Source organism: Rhea americana, unplaced genomic scaffold, assembly GCF_003343005.1.
Source record: "Rhea americana isolate MKP2758 unplaced genomic scaffold, rheAme1 scaffold_9, whole genome shotgun sequence".
Lineage (NCBI taxonomy): Eukaryota > Metazoa > Chordata > Aves > Rheiformes > Rheidae > Rhea > Rhea americana.
Window position 1 is genome coordinate 9,923,976 of NW_028187088.1, and position 19,558 is coordinate 9,943,533.

At 39.3% G+C, this 19,558-nt stretch overlaps 1 protein-coding gene across 2 annotated transcripts in view; it reads left to right on the forward strand.

Annotated features, from left to right (window-relative positions):
- The window catches only part of CHRM2 (cholinergic receptor muscarinic 2), a 99,415-nt gene that overhangs the window by 15,469 nt on the left and 64,388 nt on the right, over positions 1–19,558 (forward strand). The window contains exon 3 of one of the 2 annotated variants that reach the window (XR_014898127.1): positions 9,478–9,558. The exons of the other annotated variant lie outside the window; for it this stretch is intronic. The gene's annotated coding sequence lies outside the window, so the exon portion shown is untranslated. The remainder of the gene's footprint in view (positions 1–9,477; positions 9,559–19,558) is intronic. 2 annotated transcript variants of the gene reach the window in all.

The following is a 19,558-nucleotide window of genomic DNA, read 5'->3' on the forward strand; positions in this document are numbered from 1 at the left end:
GGGGGTTTCAGTAGGTGCACACCTCACTGGGATTTCACTGCATCCTGGATGGCAGAAGARCGCATAGTCTCAGACAAAGTCCACAGGCATGGTGATTTCAGAGACTGTTCTCTCTTGCTCAGCCTGAGCTTCCCTGCCACGATCTGGGAGGATTAATATGTATCCTGAGTGCCAGGCCTCTTGCTGCTCTACAGTGAACCCCTCTGGGTGCTTAAAGTGCAGCCTCAAAAGGAGCCTAATCCTGTCCGTGCAGGCTGGCAGCATGTCTCCTCTGATACCAGGGCTTGGCAAGCTGGGGGCTCTAGGGGGAATGTATGAAGCAAGAGAGCAAGATGTTAAAACGAGGAGGCAGCATCTCGCAGAGCATCTAGCTGCACCCATCTGTTCTCTCAATGCTGCTGCTCCAGGTCCTCTCAATGCTGTTGCTGCTGCTGATAGGATCCTAGCTTGGGCTGCGGGCTCTTCTTTAGGGAAGAAGTGCTTAGTTAGAAAGTGAGAACATCACTGCCTTTCCTTTAAAGTGAAAGGTGGGGAGAAGAGAGAAAGCCTGTGGGTTGTTTACTCTCCCACTGTTTCTCAAACTTGGAGGTGAATTGCACAGCAAGGAAAGCAAGAATTGGTTCTTCACTTATATAAGCATTTCCTAAGCAAATTTACAAAATAATGACACAGCTATTTGCATTCTGTGCTCAGTCCTGTAGTCCTGTGCATTGAAGGGTGTAGGACCAGACCTTTTGTAGCTAGCCCAGCTCATGAATAGCTGAGAGTTAACACAATACCTATAATTAATACATTTTTTTTCTTTTGCTGCTTGCTACAATTCCTACCTACAGCACCTCAAGGAGAAAAGCAAAAAATAAAAAATAAAAAATAAAAAATAAAATAAAAAGAAAGAAAAAAGAAAGAAAACATTCTCCACAGCAAAGCTGTTCAGCTGTTCATGCCATGCAATTGCTACTACTGTTATTTATACGTAGATCATTATGCTATCTGCCACGCAATAAGCAATGAAGGGCTTAATTGGAAAAATAATCTGAAAATCAAATCATTCTTTTCTTGGCATTTCTTCAAAGGACGGATTTTGCCACTGTTGCTCCACATTTATGTTTTCTTGTAATGCATCAATTCTGTAATTAAACTTGTAACTGAAGAGACAATTATTTTTCTGGAAATAAGTAAAAGATTTATTATTTTATATAAGGCAATATTCTGGTTACCAGAGCTGATGGAAGCTAGTGAGTAAAGAGTGGGGAGAGAAAAGTTTCTTCGGATTTCCTTCTCCTATTTTAAAGAGTTTTTCTTTAAATTGAGTCTACACCCAGAAGAGTGAAAATACACRATTCTCACATTGAAGCTCTTTCTTTCTTTCTGCTCACTCTTCTGTACACTTCTCCCCTGCATCATCCACTTCTTCCAAAAGGCACAACCCAGACTGTGGCCAAATGACATCTCTTGTAGTATAATTCTCTAAGGCAATATTAGTACACRATCACCTAAAAATCCCAAGCCATAACTGAGGTACTATTTCGCTTGTTATCACACATTCATTGTGGGAAAGCACTGCTGTCTGCAATCTGTCTCCTTAGTAGAGGTTGTTTTTTTCTTTATCTCTGACATCTCAATCTAAGTAAGAGAAGGCAGGACACAGAAAGTTGTCAGGCAGTAGGTTAAACAATGGATGTAGGACAAAAACAGCTGTTTCCCCTGTATTCTGAACTGCTGCCTTCCCTGCAAAGCCCTGCCTACGAGGTCATTACGAATTGGTGCCTTTCTCCAAGGTAATGGTGAAGACGTTCGCTTGAAGCAAGTTATCGGATCAGACAGGTGTGCTGGAATGTAATGCCAACACAGATAACTATTATGGGGGCATAATTAGTAGGCTTCCATGTAGGAAAAGAGCAGTAAGTGATTGAGTCTCATTAACCTGAGATGACCTGAGAAGGATGGAGGAAATTGTGTTAGCTTTCCAGTAGCCTCCTAGAAAGCTATGTGAAGATGGGCTTTTCTGAGAACAGATGTCCCCATAATCCTGACTGGTAACTGGTGACTGGTCCCATCAGGAAGCTGATGCTCTCTTTTGCTTTCAGATCACTGGAAAAAATTTGACCAAAATTGAAAAAAGATCAGTTAATTGTCAGCATCTTATCGACTGGATTTTTTTTCCCCTCTATTTTGAACTGTCCATCCGCAAGTGTGCTGGCTAAGCTTAGTAGACTGATTAGCAGTTTTGATGGTTGTCTTAAGGTCAAGAGATTCTCCCAAGTTTTCACTCAYCAGGTGCAGTATTTACTATTCCATTTTTCCACATCAGGTAATCGTTGTCGGTTTCTGGTGGCTGACTCCATAGTTCACCCTCTTCTCAATGATGGATTGCAAGAGGRTGCTTTGGAGGAGCTCTTCTTTAAATTCTCTGGGTGGTGCCTTTTATCAGAGTGATGGGAAGTGCATGATGGAGGACAGAAGTTATAGAAGAGCAGGCAGAAAGAAAGACAGAACTTGAATTTGAGAAACCTGCATGTTCAGTCTTCTGAGTGTAAATTGAATTTGAAGAGAATCTCAATATCTCTAAATATAATGCAGATATGTTACAAAGGTTAAGGCTAGAAGGGCTGCTGCTTAGTGTTATCCTGTTGTCTCTTTAAAGGTAACACAAAGAGGAACTAAGGCCAAGTGCAGCTCTAGTGCATGGCTATCTCTGGGATAATGGTGGGTAGTACTAGAAATATGTTTGGCGACCTTTTCACTGCTTACACCAGGACTGCTGCCATGTGGGACAGAAACTGTGCTACATCTCTTCTACCTTGGCAGCAGCACAGGGTTCAGTCCACTCTGAAAATGCAAGCTTGCTTGCTTAGGCTTCCTGTGGGAAATTAGTGTCTGTCTCCTGACTCCCTTCGTTTTAATGTCTGACTCTTCCCTCTTCCCCTTTCTCAAGTGCTTTGGACCTGCAGCACAAGCAAAGCGATTCCAGTTCTGTGGCACTTCTGATCTTTTAGCATAGCCTTTTTTATGCCACTTGCCATCTCTTCTGCTCACTGTGGGCCAAATCTGACTGCTTGTTTACTCGCTTCCAATAGTGTGTCACTGCTGAAGAAACGCCCCACAAATGTTTGCCACATCAGTCACTACATATCGCAAGTTAAGGTCTCGGGATCCAGCCCAAAATGGTGACAGAATGAGATAGTATTCAGCCTGAGCAAAGACCGCAAAAATCTCTCGTGCTTTTTCACCTCATACTTCTTAACATCTCTTCTCCCCAACATATCTGTTCACATACAAGCTGAAAATACAGGGCAGCAAATTCAAAACTGTTTGCAAGGGATATTTTACTCAGTGACCTTTACGCTGGCGGATTGTGAACTATGGGCAGTTACTGAACTAAACAACATAATACATTTTTTAGGAAGCATTAGAAAGTGACAAAAATAATAGATAAATATYACCTCCAGGTATACTAATTGTTATATCCTCTATGATAAACATTATTGCTAGTATCGCTTCCTCTRTGTCTCCTTTTACACTGATTACCAAGTCAGAGCTCGAAAAGGCATCYTTCCACTTACGAAAAGACTGCTGCTTGGTGGGCAAAGTGCATCATTTTCCCTTGAAGCGTGAAATATAAATAATTACTGTCTGTCGGCATGTATAATTACTATATTCTTGGACAGGAGCATTAATGATCTCTGCCTATATTGATATTCTTCTGTTTTAAAGGTGTTTGCTACTCATATCTAAATGGTCAAAAGGAGCATGGGATATATACAGAATTCAGGTTATCAGGGATATGTAAACACACAAAATAATGTGTGAACTAGCACAGTTAGAGGAATTTTAATTAAGACTTCACTTCTAAAGAGTGTGTCTTCATTCAGTGTACTTTGTTAGCAAAACAGAGGATACCAGAAGTCATTTCTCTGYATGGGAATAAGCAAAGGCACAAGGAAGGATAAATGACTTATGTCTAATCTCACGTTGATGCCACAGGGACCAGAAGCCAGATGTCCCAACACTGAATTCAGTACCATGCTCTTAGCATGGGGCCGTCTTTTTATAAGGGAGATTTTTGTGTGCTTGTTCATGTCAGCCAGGTCTGAAGGAGAAATATTATGTGTAATTACAGAGCTAGGCAGGCTAAAACATCACCCATTAGAATCACTTAATCTCTAGTATTATTCTCTGTTCTTTCTCACTCTCATGTCAGTACTGCCTGCCTCTCCCTCCACCTCGCATCCTTAGCTCCTCCTTCCTCTGACAGCACATACAATAGCCAGAGCAGTATAAATCAAAGCCTAGAATCAGGAAAATTAGAATACATTGGAATTACCAGTTCCTCAAGAAGGGAAAGAGAGAAACCAGTCCACAGGAGATCAGAAGAGTGATTGCAGCTTCATTACAAGGGCTGTTGTACCATCGGGACAGGTTATTGCCWGTCACAGACTGTTTTTATTTTTCAGCTCCTGACTGATGCAGAGCTTAATCCGAAATAAACGCCACCTATCCATTTTTTTATATAAATCTCCTACTTGTACTCACAATTAATTGTTATGTCTCTTTTTACATTTTTCAAGTAAAATACAATTTTATATCTGTGGTTTCTTTATTGTGAAGTAGAAGAGGGGTCCAGGGCTACACAGGAGCTCTTGCTGGTCCATGTCAAGGTGGGACTGTCAGAGAATGAAGTCACCCATATTAAAAGGCTGGATAATCTGTGGTGTGAATCCCAGGCAGTATACTCTCAATGAAAATCGGTTTCTTAATCTATGTCATGTTTGGACACTACTGCCAAATCACAGGACTGGTGAGAATGCTCCAATACTGAATTTTTAAAGATWTCTGTCATCAAATATTCACTTAACAGTTTAAAAACATTTTTTCCCACCAATCCCAAAATTTCACATTTTTGACAATGCGTATTTGTGAGTTTCAGATTTCAAGAGAGCAATAACAAAATACCTGAGCAAAAGAAGGAAAAACCAAAGATGATGGCTGCCTGAATGCCAATTCATTCTCTGGTGAGAGCCTTCCTAGAAAGCAAATTTCCATGTTGCCTTTTACTTTGGACAAAAGAAATATCTCTTTAAAACAAAGATTTTTCATTTTAATACCTACCGTAAACATATGTAGAATGTTAGTTGACCTTTATATTAACAACAATTATAATTATTAGACCTGCTACTTATACAGCCAGTGCAGTGTGCCTGTGCATGACCTGAGTATGCACCAGCCTATGCAAATTCCTCAGAAGTTGCATTTGGTGGTAACTGTAYGAACCTTTGCAGTATATCTCATGATTCAGTGAGTGGCTTATTTTTCCTATGCCCTATAAATAGCAAAGTGCTTTAGGTTATACTTTCTGTGCAGCTGCAACCTTTGAGGCAGCCTTGGTGTCCTTAGCCTGAAGCGTAGTGGATGTTTTTCTCCTATTGGCAGAATTTTGAAACTGTCATTCTTACAACGGGTCCCTCAAATGTAAGYAGGAGATTTGCATGAGCAACAGCAGCTCATTCAAGCACGGATAGCAGGACTGGACTCCAAAATTGGGAAYGAAGCACGCTTTTTGCAATTACAGCAACTATCTCCAAACAATGAGGGGGTGATACAGTTCTGATTTCCCACCTATGTATTGTAACTCTGCAGAAGAAGGTTGCTAATGACATGGCACAGGAATCATTATTTTTAGAAAATGCATAATGTAAGCGTACACGTACAGGTATGAGAAAATTTGCTAGCTTTCAGTATCAGCTCACTGTAGAAGCTGGGAATTAATAGGCTAAGTTAGCTGTGCATCAGTGTAAYGACACAAAAGCACAAATTTTTCAGTACGTAACTAGCCTTGGAAGACAAAATATTAATTCCATGTCTTAGGAGAGTCTGTCTGAGGCAAAAAATGATTAAATTTTAGTGCTTTAATGAAGTAATATGATGTTGCTTTAGGATAATATGGCATCAACTGGGTAATTATGCTGCATGAACCAGTCTAACTTCAGAGCTCTTGGCAGCAATGAAAATCAAAGATGTATCAGATCTGTTGCATAAAGTAGTGCCTGAGACGTGTTTTCACTCTTCACATAGAGCTGAGAAGTAAGATAGCAGCTGTGCTTACTTCTATTGAGTGACCCAAAATTAGGACTAAATATTACTGGTTTAGTCCATTTTTTGTCCCTTTCTACTCCCTCATTTACTTACAAGAGGCTGAGCTAGCATCTCAGTTCCAAGGGTCTTCCCATTTAAGTTTCAAACAGTCTTTTTTAAATGGTCTGMCTCTTTCATTTTCAGTTATTACAGTGATTCTTTGCACATTACATTTCCTTATTAGAATATGTATTATAGAATTACTGCTGTCTCTAATTAATAAAAACATTTTAGAGCAGAGGGACTTTATCTCCTTTTAGATAAATGCTTTTCCTATGTATAAGTACTAGAAAACAATGGGAAAGGAAGACAGAAATAAAACAACTCAAGTTGCCAATAGCTAATCTTTATACGTATTAAAAAACAATGAATGTCAAAAAATGCAGAAACTCAGGAAAGTTATTATTTTAATTTATTTATTTAAGACTTGCCCTCAGTAGATTATTTGATTTCTATTAGCTAAAAATTGTAGTAGAAAACAACTGACTCATTAAAAATACCCAAGATTTATTTTTTTCATTAGGAATTCAAAGTAGTACATTCTCTCAGTTTTTGGCCAGCTCACTGAAACTGTTTGATTTTCTTTTATTTCATTTTTCAACAAAATTTAAAAAATATTGCTGATCTTTTTTGCCAACTTTTTTTTTTTTTTTTTTTTTTTTTTTTTTTTTTGAGAGAGAGAGCGAGAGAGAGAAAGAGAGGGAGATAAGATTTCCAGCACAACAGTATGCAAGCTACATGTGGAGAAGCCAAATTAGTGGGGATAAGAGAAAGAGAGTAAGGACATACATGACTTACGATTTCATAGCCAAAAGTAGTGACATACAGTGACATAGCTCATTAAATGATAAGACTGTGACCTAAAAGCTTAGCATTTGGGTGATAAAATGAAAATACCTTTTGTTTTATTTGATTGAATCCATTTACATTTAGAATGCCTCATAATTTCCCATACAAGACGTAATTTTATCTAGTTTTCTGTTAATAGGCTACTTTAAGTGTTTTTTAGAACAGACCGAGTTGCCACAAATGCCCTTTCTGAAACTGCATACACTTTTGCACATCTGACTTTAAGCAGAAGTGCTTGCCCGTGCCTTCTGTGGGACTGTTCATATGCTGGGGCAAAGTTGGGGTGCTAGATGTGGGAAGAAAGTGTTGTTCCACTTCTTTCTGCTGAAAATCCTGCTCTGTGATAGTSTTTCTGTCAACAACATCATAAAGCATAGTGACTTGTAAAGGGTGAGCTACTATCACAGGTGTTTGGGACTGCCTAGCAGYCGCGGTGTGAGGGCACTGACTTCTAAGCCGCTGCATTATGTGGTTGACTCTCTTCAGATTGTCACCTGGTTTGATTTCTCTCAAAGGACGGAAATTTAAGCGGAGGTTGTGTGTTTTGGGATATTTTCCCCTCCAAAAAACTCTCCCTTTCCATGCTAGCACTAGCACATATAGACACGTGCTCACGTCCATCTGAAGTTGAACCACACACTCAGCGGACCTTCGGCCGCGGGGGCTTCTGCGAGTGATGTATTTGGGACAGAGAATAACGAATACAGGAGAAAATGGAGCAGTGTGACAAGCAATCACTTGCACTGTAGCCAGCAGAGCCTGTGGGCAGGTGGGCGTTTGGCAGAGGTGGGAGCCATGGCAYGGGCACCAGGACACGAGGAGCATTYGGGCTTGGAGGAAGCTGTTCTCTCCGACAGTGCTGGAAAGTCRTATTTGGCTGCTGGTCAGAAAGAGAGAGGGCAAACCGCAAACCAGGAGCACATGTCRCTGCAAAAGGTGGACAGGGCTGATCTCAGAGCTGGGAAAAATGTGCTGAGTCAGCACTTTTTGACTTTACAGATGAGCAAATCCAAAGAGTGGGGGAGGTAAAAGCCTGTTGATGAGRTTGCTGTTTCATTATGTCTATTAACTCACTGGCTCTGGAATTGCAGGTGGGAGCAAGAAGGAAGGGAGAGAATCTAAAACTCTAACTCTGCCTCCTCAAGAAATAACTCAGTCTCAAAATCTATTTTCTGRCTGTGGCTGTAGGAAAAGCATTACAGGATCCCAGGGTGGTCACCCATATGTATAGATACACACACACACATACACACACAAAAATCCTTCTCCCACGGAATTAATTCAGCTTGTTCCCCTTTTTTAAGCCTAGTTCCAAATCATTTAATTATGCCATTATGCAACAGGATTCAGTCTGCACCCACTTGTTCCAAGCTATAATGAATAAGTGCCATATTTCTTTCATTCTTCTGGTATGCAAAAACTTCTGGGAAAATAAACAAAAACATCAAAATGCTTCCTGATATCTGGCTATAGAGAATCTAATTTAAAAAGAGAAGAAGGGGTTAAGAAGACATAATTTGAGGTAACGAGTGTATCCTTTCAATAAAGCATAAGCAAGTCAGGTGAGTGGAAAATTAATGATGTTCCTAGCAAGCCATGCTTATTTACTTAAATAAATACATCAGGGATGGAACCACTCCAGTGCTTTAGGCCAGCCTCTGCTTTTGCCTCTTAATCTCTGTTTGTTTAGCTGTCAGTCATTCTTCCTTCAGCTGTCTTTCCCTCTCCTCCACTTCTCTTTCTTTAAACTAGATTATATTTTTGGCTTGGTCACAAGTAGGCAGTATGTGTTCCCTCATTTACTACTGTTTGCATTCTTTTCTTCTCTTTTCTTTCTTCTGTTACATCTCTGTTTTCAATTTCTTTTCCATCTTTTCTTTTTTATTTTTCAGAGTTTTTTTTACACACACACTCTCTCACACACACAATTTTTTCCCATCCTCTCCACACCCCCRCCTCATGTCTTGTTCCCTGTGGATATAGGCTCAGCTGTGGGGATTGTGCAGAGGGAATGGGCTGGAAGAAAGGGGTGACATTCTGCCCTCCAGCTCCAGCAAGCCAATGCTGTCAGATAGGTGCTCCTAAAACCAAGTGAAGTAGCTAGGATTTGCTTTACAGCTCTGGGACCAGATTTTTACTTTACTTTTAACATACACACCTGAGAGTATGATATGAAATTCACTTTCATTTTCTGGCTCTCCTTTAATCTCCCAGCATTAAGATATCTCAGTCTTCTAACCCTGGCCAGGCAGGGCGACTGAAGTAGACCTACCCTAGGACAACTTATATTTTGGTCCCCAGCAAAACTGTATCTGTGCATCCATGGCCTTCCGTTGTACCCACAGGCACACGCTGTCGTAGAGGGCCCAGTCTTGAACCCTTTGACGTTATTAACTTCCATGGCATTTGGAAGAGGCTCACCTTGCTGTTTGTACAGCAAAGGTTTTGCTGTTAGGACAGTTTCACTCAGGGCACTTATGTTTGTATTTCTTTTAGAAATACCAGGACATGAAAAGAGAGTGAAAGAAATATGWCTCCATCACACCACCAGCTACCAATAGCAGAAATTATTTTAAGGTCAGTAAATGAGGCCAGATGAACAACTTTTCTTTTCTGCTTCCACTCCCTTAAACCTAAGTGCACATTCTGTCAGCATTGCCCAAAGATGCAGCAACATTGTTAACATTAAATTAGACAGACTGRTAATGACAGGCAAAAGGCACATCGAAAGTCTCCAGCCCAGAAGGGTGAACAATGCCTGGAACAGAAATGGGAGGATACGTCTGTCCTCTCCATTTATATCACATTGCCTTAGCGGAGCTTTTGAGTGCTGGGCGTTTCCAGGGTCTCTGGACTGTCCATATGTGTTACATCCACTTGGTGTTTCATCTGTGGGTGTCTCTTTGAGCACGTTTGGATCGATGACTTAAGGCTTCTTGTCTTAGATGGCTCAGCATTTGCAGGRACAGACCTGGCAGAGCGTAATTTTTCTGTAGTTTCTGTCAGCTATAGGGAGGGGGAAGAAGTTCTCCTCAACATCCAGGCTGCTCTGAAAATAAAGTAGACAGTGATTCTGTCTTTTTATGCTTTTGTCTATTGCAATCTTCGTGTTCTGTAGCAGCAAAAGATCACTTTTCCATGTATTWGTAAATAGATTTTTTAAATCAACAGAAACAATCTGGCTCCTTRTTCTTTCCTTTTGTCTGTATGGATTCTCTTCAAGTATTATTGAAGAAGCTCCTGGAAGGCTTAGGAGAGGTAAAAAGATTAATCTGAAAGCCTAGTTTGCTGTTCACTTACTAGTGTTCTTCAAAGGAGCATTTTTTTTCTTGGTAATGACAATTTTTGAATAAATGATAATTTTTGAATAATGATAATTTTTTTTAAAAAATCTCTTTGTTGCTCATGGCTACTTGTCATTAATGTCCTTTCATCCAAGAACAGTGGGAACAAGTCTTCTACTTTATCCTGAAATAAGTTAGTAAGTAGTTTGGTCTTTTCATTGGGAAAGGAAAATAATTCGCAAGATAAGTGGAGTCTGCAGGTGGTATAAACACTGACACAGATTTACAGAGAGCCCTCCACTGAGCAAAATGGCTGTAATGCATTAGGAAGTTGCCCGACTGCTGATAAACGGAGCTTCTGCGTAAGATATTATAAAAGTAAAAAGTGTGGMTCAATCCAGAAAATGACTAAAGCTTGGGATAGCAAAAAGCCCCACAACAGAAAGGATAATCAAAATACCTTTGTGTGTTGATCCGGGATATCACTGTGAGGCTGCTTGCTGTCCAGCTTTCTGACAAGATGCGAAACACTTCATTGCACTGCTTACCTCTCTGCAATRCAGTTTTTCCAGGAATTAACTTCACAGTGGCAGAAGCACTGAAACTCTGCTCTGATATTTACGTTGTTGCACAAGGAGCTGAGATGTATTCTAAACTTCTTGGTGATGCCCCATGTGCTACAAGGCTCCTCTACCTAGTTACTTTTGATATACATAACAGCATGCACCAAAACACTGTGTTCCTTGGGAGGTTCAGCAGTTGGAGAGGAAATCTAGTATCCATCTGTTCAACTGGGAAAATTAGTTTTGCTAAAATAGCGTTTCAACTAGGAGGAAAAGCAATCATCATTTTCTGCGAGTAAAAAGTAATAAATGGCTTCTTCTTCCAGGATTTTGACCTGTTTTTTTTTTCTTTTTGTCTTGCAACACATCAAAACCCTTTAATGTAATTTTGTATTCTCCATTTTAATCAGTTTATCCTCTGTCTAACTATGACATTTCTCTACCTGCCTGTCTCTTCCTTTTAGCTTTTAGACAAAGTCATTACAAAGTTGGAAAAACAAACAAAAGAAAATCTGAAACAAAGTTGGATTGCCAATTAAGTTTCTAAAGAAAAACGTTTCTCAATAAGAGCATCTTACTGGAGACATTTCTGTTTTGAACAAGCAATTCTTCCTTCACGTAAACATCTCACTTTCTGTTTAGTTTGGCCAGTATCATTAATGGGAGGAAAAAGATCCTTATATTTTACACATTCCTTTTTGAATTCATGCATTTTGTAGTAAACAGGATATGATTTTTACTGCATAGGGCTAGTGTCCCTTAGTTTGTTGTTTTTTGTTTTAGTAGGATGGTGCCCCGTGTTTATGAAGTGCTCTTTCCTTTTGCTACCCATCAGGAATGACGCATAGCAGACTTAGAGGAGTTGGGAGCTTTCAGGCAGAGGCAAAGCAGCATGTCCGCTTGAAAATTAACCTCCTTGCCTCATTTCCCGCACTTGACTTTACAGGAGGATCACTGGCTTTGACACGCGAGAGTGAGGTGTGCACTATTGCCTTCTCCTTCCAGTTACCCTCACTGATTTCTGTTTTATCATACCTGTTTACCTAGTTAAAAAAAAATCAAAATTAGCATAAGAAAGAAAACTCCAAAGGCATTAATTAAAATCCTGCTGTTAAAGCCACTTGCATTCCATGCAAATTCATTTCTTTATTATAAAAGATAGAGTTGAATTCTTAATAGGTCAGAATTCTTGTGAAAATTGCAGYGGTTCTGACACCTCAGTTATGTTACTGTGAAAAATTATCCTCCACACGTGAGGATTAATGTCCTGTCTAAAACATAGTTATGAAATGCACTATTCCTATAACAGCTTTATGAAAAGGGACTTTTTTCTGGCAGGCCAAAATTGTTGATAGTGTAATGGATGGAGCACAGTTTCTTAAAACACCATATGGCTATTTTTGAATCTGAAATTCAGCTTTTTAGTGTACAAACTGCCGTATGCTGTGCTTGAGACTTTTCCATACAAAATTCAAATAGATGGTTCATTCTCTGTCATTCAKGAAATGACTAACACATTGAGCTGCGAGCTGTCAAGGAGTTAAAAATCTTAATATGAAAGATAATTTCTTTTGCAAATGACACGGAGACCTGAGTGTTGCTTGTCCCACTTGATCAAGAACAAACATCGCACATTTTTTTTTGCAGCAGAAGATAAACTCTTCAAATGAGATAGGTTTTTGTAACTGACCCTCAGCAAACTATTTGTTTTCAATACATAGTGATAGAGCTGATAGGTGTCTTTTTCCAAAGAGAAGTCTTATTTAAGTCTCTAAAGGAAATGATCAGGATTGTCCTTTGTGTAATCAGGTAGTCTCTTCTTTTGCAAACAAATTCCCCCAGTGGCTGAAGCCTCTGATTTTTCTGAGGGTAACAAGCAGGCTGGTAATACATTAGAACACTGCTCTCTCTAAAACTCTTTAGGACCCAAAATCTTTCTTTTCTTTTTATGGATGCATTTGATGAGCAATTGTTTCAGCATGCTGATGTCTTTAATTACACATCCTGGCGTGGATGAGATCATCTCAGACCTCTCTTTTCTCTTGGATTCTGCCATAGCGTTGCCAGATAGCTGCTTGGTTTTATACGACAATTAAAGCAATTAGAGTAAATAATTCATCGTTTCACTATTGGTTATAAGTCTTTGAGAGGAAAGGTCATGTGGCAGTATTTGGGGATGGGCTGTTTGCACAGTCAGTTGCCAAGATGTTGGATAATGTCAAAACCATACCCGAAAGGATGGATTATGCTGTCCCTTAAAAGATTTTAGCCGCATGTTGGTCTTTATTGGTCTTCAGAAAAATGTTGRCCCTTAGAAGAATCATTTCATTTTTGACATACTGCAAAAACTATGTGACTCAACAAAGTGAAATGCCCTCTATATAAAATATCCATCAGCAACTATTCATTAGCTCAATGATATATAGTACACAATTCACATCAAATAAATTCCGGCTGGTTTGCCCATTAGATACAAATCTTAGATCCTAAGTAGCTGCCATGGGTGAAATCTTGCTTCCACAGAAGCCAGGGTGTATTTCCTTTTGATTTTAATGGTCGCAAAATTTCATGTTATGCCTTTGTGGACAGGTATTTTTTTAGACAATAAATTACTTCAAAATAATAAACAAACAAAAGCATACTCTAAGACTTCCTAAGAGATATGGGCCCTTTCTCCTCCTGTGAGGAGGCTACATCTTTATAAAACAAGTTTCTATCTCTATCAGGTTCCCCTTGTAAATAATGGAATTTTTTTACTGGAGTTCACTAGTCCAAAAATTTGAACAAATACTAATCAATTTTTCTGACAAGTCCATTTGACTAGTTGCTTTAAATAGGTAGGAAATGCCCTGACTTGACAGGACTTTAATCTTATGTGTGTAACTTTAACTTCTGTGATGGTTATAAAAATGCCTATCTGACCACAGCTTTCATCTTGTCTGTACTGCATTCACTCATGTAACTAGCATATTTGTGTGAAGTCTTAACAGCAACAAGTTAGGGAAGCATATGGGGGTGATTTTCCTGAGATTTTGGGAATGTATTGCTTCCATACCTTTCAGCTGGAACTGTCAATGCTCAGCACTTCCAAAAATACAGGCACTTGCATGTAATAATTATATTATATATAATTATACTATAAGCACTTGTAAAGTAATATAATATAAATAATACATAATTATATATTATAATGTAAGCACTTATATATTATCATATAAGCACTTACAAAACAAGCACTTCCAAACTAGATTCTCCATTATGCTTAATAAGGTGCTGGATTGGAAATGGTTTACATTTTTATGTTATCATTTGAAAGGAGAAATAAAATATGCTACCAGCTGACTGGACTGCATTTCACTGAAAGCTCCTCCCGGCACTACACTCAGCACAGTCCTGGACTGAAACATGCCAGCTGCTTCACAGTGTTCAGCAGTATTACATGTTATCAGAGGACAGGAGTATGGTATCCCGTTGCAATGCGAGGTAGAATTTGAAATATAGGAATTTAATTACCCGCGTTGTATTAGGGTAGCAGTTGCCTATCTCCTTAATACAGCATATTATCATTGGAGAAAAGAGGCTTCTGAGTCAGGCACAACTGCTAGTAATTAACTGCTGGTGATAGTAGTGGTCTCTGGGGGCAGTTTTATCCAGCCTTTGTAATGTGAAAAGAGACAGACTCAAACAGAACCATTTAAGGAAATGAACAAGGAATAAAAGAAAATCTGCTTTGAGGAAGTTCTTTGACATAACTTTAAAACAATCTCTGAAACACTTTGCAATAACATACAATTGAGGCCTAGTATTTTGGAAGAAAATAATATTTTGAAACAGTATAACAATAAATCTGAACTCTCCACTCCAAAACAAAACTTGCTGATAGAATTCATGGATTCTGGATGGAACAGACTTTTAAAACTCCCCTTTGCCTTCCAAAGAGGGAGGAAAACAGAGGCAGCCTGCTATCCTATGAGTATGTTGCCCCTTTCTCCAAAGCAGCCAATTCTGCTTATTATTGGAGCTGGACAATTCTGTTAGATCAACGGTGGTCTGTCAGCCAGCAGTTACTGTTGTATGATTAAGTGTGTTAAAGAAATCTTGGAGCAAATCCCACAGGATGTTTGACACAAGCAGAAACCAAAGCTAAATAATTTTTACATCCTATTCCCAAGGAAGAGCATTTCAAGCCTTTAATTGGCATATTCATCAGTCTGCTGTTGTCAGGAAATTTTTAAGAAACTTCCTCTGGTGGTGCCCAGGAATGTACCATTATATGGTATATTATATATATATATGCTGTGGTGTGATAGCACCATAAATGAGAGTAACTGAATGCAACATTAATTACCTCTCTTCTGCAAAGTGCTATTGCGTTGCCAGTCACTGCAGTATATTCAAAGTACTGGCCTACAGTCATACAAGAGCTGGGAAGGAGGTAGGAGTACTATATGAAAAGAAAAAGAGGTTTGGAAGGAGGGAGCATGAATTCAATCTTAACGTCTTTCATTTCTCCTAGTACGTTATGGCAGTTCCCTGCACCCATTCTCTGAAGATTTTCTCAGCCCAATTCCTTTAGTAAAACTTTGGCCAGATTCATGCTTTTTGGAAATGCAACAGGGAACGCTGTCATCTACGCTACAATAAAGTGATCAAGGAGCTAAAGATGCCTTGCTGGAAACTTTCAGAAACACACAGTTTTGCAGCAATTCCTCTCCTCCCCTCCCCTCCCCTCCTCTCCTCTCCTCTCCTCTCCTCTCCTCTCCTCTCCTCTCCTCTCCCTTTTTCCTTGCAGTCAGATTCTGCCACATTTCTCATTCTGAGAGGTATTATTCTCTCCAACAGACCCATATATTTCTGCAGGTTTGCTCAGCAGCAATCCATATATTCTAATTGGGCTACTTGAGGAGTTATGTCTTAGTAAGCAGGAATCCCATAGTTTCACTAAGGCAACTCAGGTTGTAAYGTATTGTTCACTATATAAACTGAATATATATCATCATCATCAGAACTGGAACTACTATGTTTATGTTTGCTTAAGGTTACTATATACAAGTGCATGAAAATTAGGTATTGCATATGAGCTTCTTTGATCTTGCTGCTTATATTRGTTGTTTGCCCCTGCTGTGATCACAGTAATCTCTGTTGCAACTAAAGTTAATGTCACAAATAGGCTTGTTGTAATTTCAGATGAAAATCAAGCAACAAGTGCAGATGAATCCTTAAAACCTCTCAATCTCAGCCTATGCATTTTATCTCTGGGCAAATRTTCATTGCAATACAACACAGAAGAAAAGAAACACCAACATATCCACTGCAGAAACCAGAAATAACTTCAAATAATTTGAAGATAGCTATGGGAGGCATGTTTAGAGGGTTGCACTGTAAAATGTAGTAATACTTTTTTTTTGCCTTAATTAATACTTTCTTGATGCARTTGAGTTTCCAAAACTAAATTGCCACGGGAAACTCTTTATAAATTTTTGTAATTACATGCCAACTAAACACTAGACCTTACTTTCTTGTAATTATAGMATAGCACCTTTTTTGCACAGTTATAGAAAAAGAGAAGTTTAGAGATTACTTTTTCCTATGCTACTGAACAGGAGCCTAAATGGATGCATGATTTCCTCTTATCCAGGCTTTTACAGAGCAAGCTGGCTCTGTGTCTTTCTTCCCTGTGACAGGTTGCACRCATGAGGAGTCTTGTCTCCACTTCTGCTCCATCTCCTGGGAACTGCTGTCATGTATTGCCATTATATCAATAGTGAACAGTGAACTGCCTTGTTCCCCAAAAAAGGAAAAAAGATATAATTTGGGTCACAAAAATATGAATGGCTGACCTGAAAAAAAATCCTACCAGCTTACATCAGTGCTTTGTAATATTTGCTTTTCAATGGATAATTTTCGTGTTTGTGCACAGCTGTACATTTTTTCTAAGTCTACCCTACAAGTTTTACCTCTCCATTTATATGTCCATAACCTCAGAAAGTATCTATGAGGCATGAYGTCTCCAGGAACTGGCTTGGTGATTTTTTTTCTTTTTTACATTCTTTTTCACCCATGAAAATAGCCAGTCATAGCTTAAACAGATTGTCTTTGCACAGTGCCTGAAAAATTAACAAACTTGGGCTGCAAACCTGTAGAGAGGATGAGTTCCAAAATAGATGTCTCTTTGTTCAAAATATCTTGCTATCATTTCCCAGTGAAGCAAGCTAGGGACTCTTGCCAAGAGTTTAGCACCACACAGTTTAATCAACATATTGGTCAGCTGTTTGCATAAAAGAGTAATGTGGCATTTAGTTTCTCTGCAGACCTCAGTACACCCATGCATAGCATGTTGTAAAATTCATATAATACCTTGCAGGAGTTTGTAAAGCTAAGCTAATTAATGTCAAGCAGTCAGCTGAAATTTGCTCTTTAATTTATCTAAAACTTCACAGGAAGAAGATTTCCTAATACTTTTTCACAAAGCTCCTATAACTAYCATGCTGGTCATGTATTATTTATACATCAAAACCAAACTGTAGGAGAGAAATGAGCAAGCTGGAAAGCTTGAAAATAATAGCTATAGGCTGGGAAAGAGGTCTCATTAGGGATACAGTGAGATAAGGAGTCAGTGGAACCAAAAAACAGTTTATGACATTGTATTTCAATATCTGACAATGATAGGAAATGATATTGGAAGATCATCATCAGCTCTTCCATAGCCTCTAATTTTCCATGGAAATAAGCAAGTGACTTTGGTTTGGAAAAGGTCTTGTTTGGCACACAGACAGACAAACCAGAATATAACCATTTTTGAGAAATACTGCAAAATCTCCTTCTTCAATAAAGCTTTCCTAGCCATTCAAGAATTCTTTTCATAATCATTTCTCACTTTTTTCACCCTGCTGGAAAACAGAACAGGCACCCAATAGACTATCTCAGAGATGATTACAACACGAAAGGAATCAGAGGTTTTGTAGTCACTGCTGGGGGTTTCTTTCTTGATGCTCTAAGTGGTACGGAAACTACTGAGTAAGGAAAGTGTAAACTTATAGTGCCACTTATCAAATACTGAAATGGGAGGCATATGCCACCTCTTGCCATCTGTGTGTATTAAACCGTACAATGGCAGAAAAACAATAGTAAAACAAAGAATGGAATTTGCCCGTAATAGAAGAAATGGCAAAGGATGCGGCAAGTCCTGGATAATTCGACGTGCTGAGGATGAAGAGAAGCTTTCCCCCCATTGGAGGCAGTGCTGTCTTCATAAGTTCATGGTTCGACACCATGGATCTCCAGGTGGGTCAAGACTATAGAGGTACACCAACCTGGAGGACTCCATGCTGTTGAGCTGTTCACAAGCAGCGGAAGCCAATAACCTCTTCTCAGCTACCAGGTTATTTTCCCTGTCTGCCACTGGAGCTCTTCTGACTGCATTGTTTGCACTCACTTTGGAGGAAATTACCCAGGTGGGAAACCAAAAACCTTCCACAACTGACAAGAAGGAGCAAGATATCCAGCTATTGAGGATTAATCCAGTTACTACTGATATATAGTTAAGAAGAGTTCCAGGTTGTTAACGAGTGTGTGCGAGTGTGTGTATGTCTGAGTGTGTACCAGCTACTACTATGGACTTTTTGCATAAWTTTTTTGTGAATGCTGTAAATTGCTGCTCTTTGTCAAAGGGAGAGGTTGAACGGGCAAGTGGTGTCCCTTAGTGATGTAATTAAAATACTATGTGGTAAAGCAAAGCAATCAGGCATGTTCTGAAAGGGTATGCCTACACTATCAAAAATCTGTGGATGTGAGTCCATTCTCCAGTGCAGACTTGCCTTCCATCCACAACGATTACCGTCAGGGGTGTTAGTAGCTCTAAGTTTAGGTAAATCTATGAGCTCTCTGAGAGAGGAGAGCCTGAGCCTATTCCCAGCCTCAGCATGGACCCAAACTCTTGTGTAAGTAGCATAGGCAGAGCAGACTGAGGAAAAACTGAGCATGTTATGCTCCCACAGCATCAGCAGATATCTCAAATCCAGCTCTTTCCATGTATAGCATGAACATTTGAGCTGCAAACACCAATGTGGATGGAAAGCTTTGAGGACATGGAGAATAGCATCCTTACATCCACATTTGAGCCTTCTCTTCACCTGCAGTGTAGACATACCTACAGGGGTCTTCTATTATCATGTCTTCTGCATGATAATAAGTATTTATATGAATCGGTTTGTTTCAATATAGACTCCTCAGTTTTTCACCTGGGCAAGGCAAATCCTCCTCATGCTGATAGAGGGGAATTACTTTGGAGCAAAAGACATCAGTTCAAAGACCTTGGTGCTGCTGAGTAACTCACTTATTGTGCCTGAGAGCACTAAGGCACTTCAAGGAGGCTGAGAATGAAGCACTGCCAAGTGGGCAGTGCTGTTCTCAGGACCTGTCAATGGTCAAGCTTAGGCCATTGCTTATTGGACTTACTTACGCTTTGTATTCACTATATAAAATTTCTGTTTGAGGTGTTGAGTAGCAGGTTGGAAGAGAATAAACATGAGCAAGAACCCTATAAAACAGAATATATCCTTATGCAAGCTGCGCTGAACTGTAATTTAAATATATCTGGGCTGCCACTGATGAGCAATTTAAAAGTGATGGATTTTTCACAGCTCTCTTTTGCTTTCCTTTAGGCTTTTCTCTTTTCTTTAGAAAAAAAATGAAAAGAGAGAAAGAGAGAAAAAAAAAAACCTTTGGAGG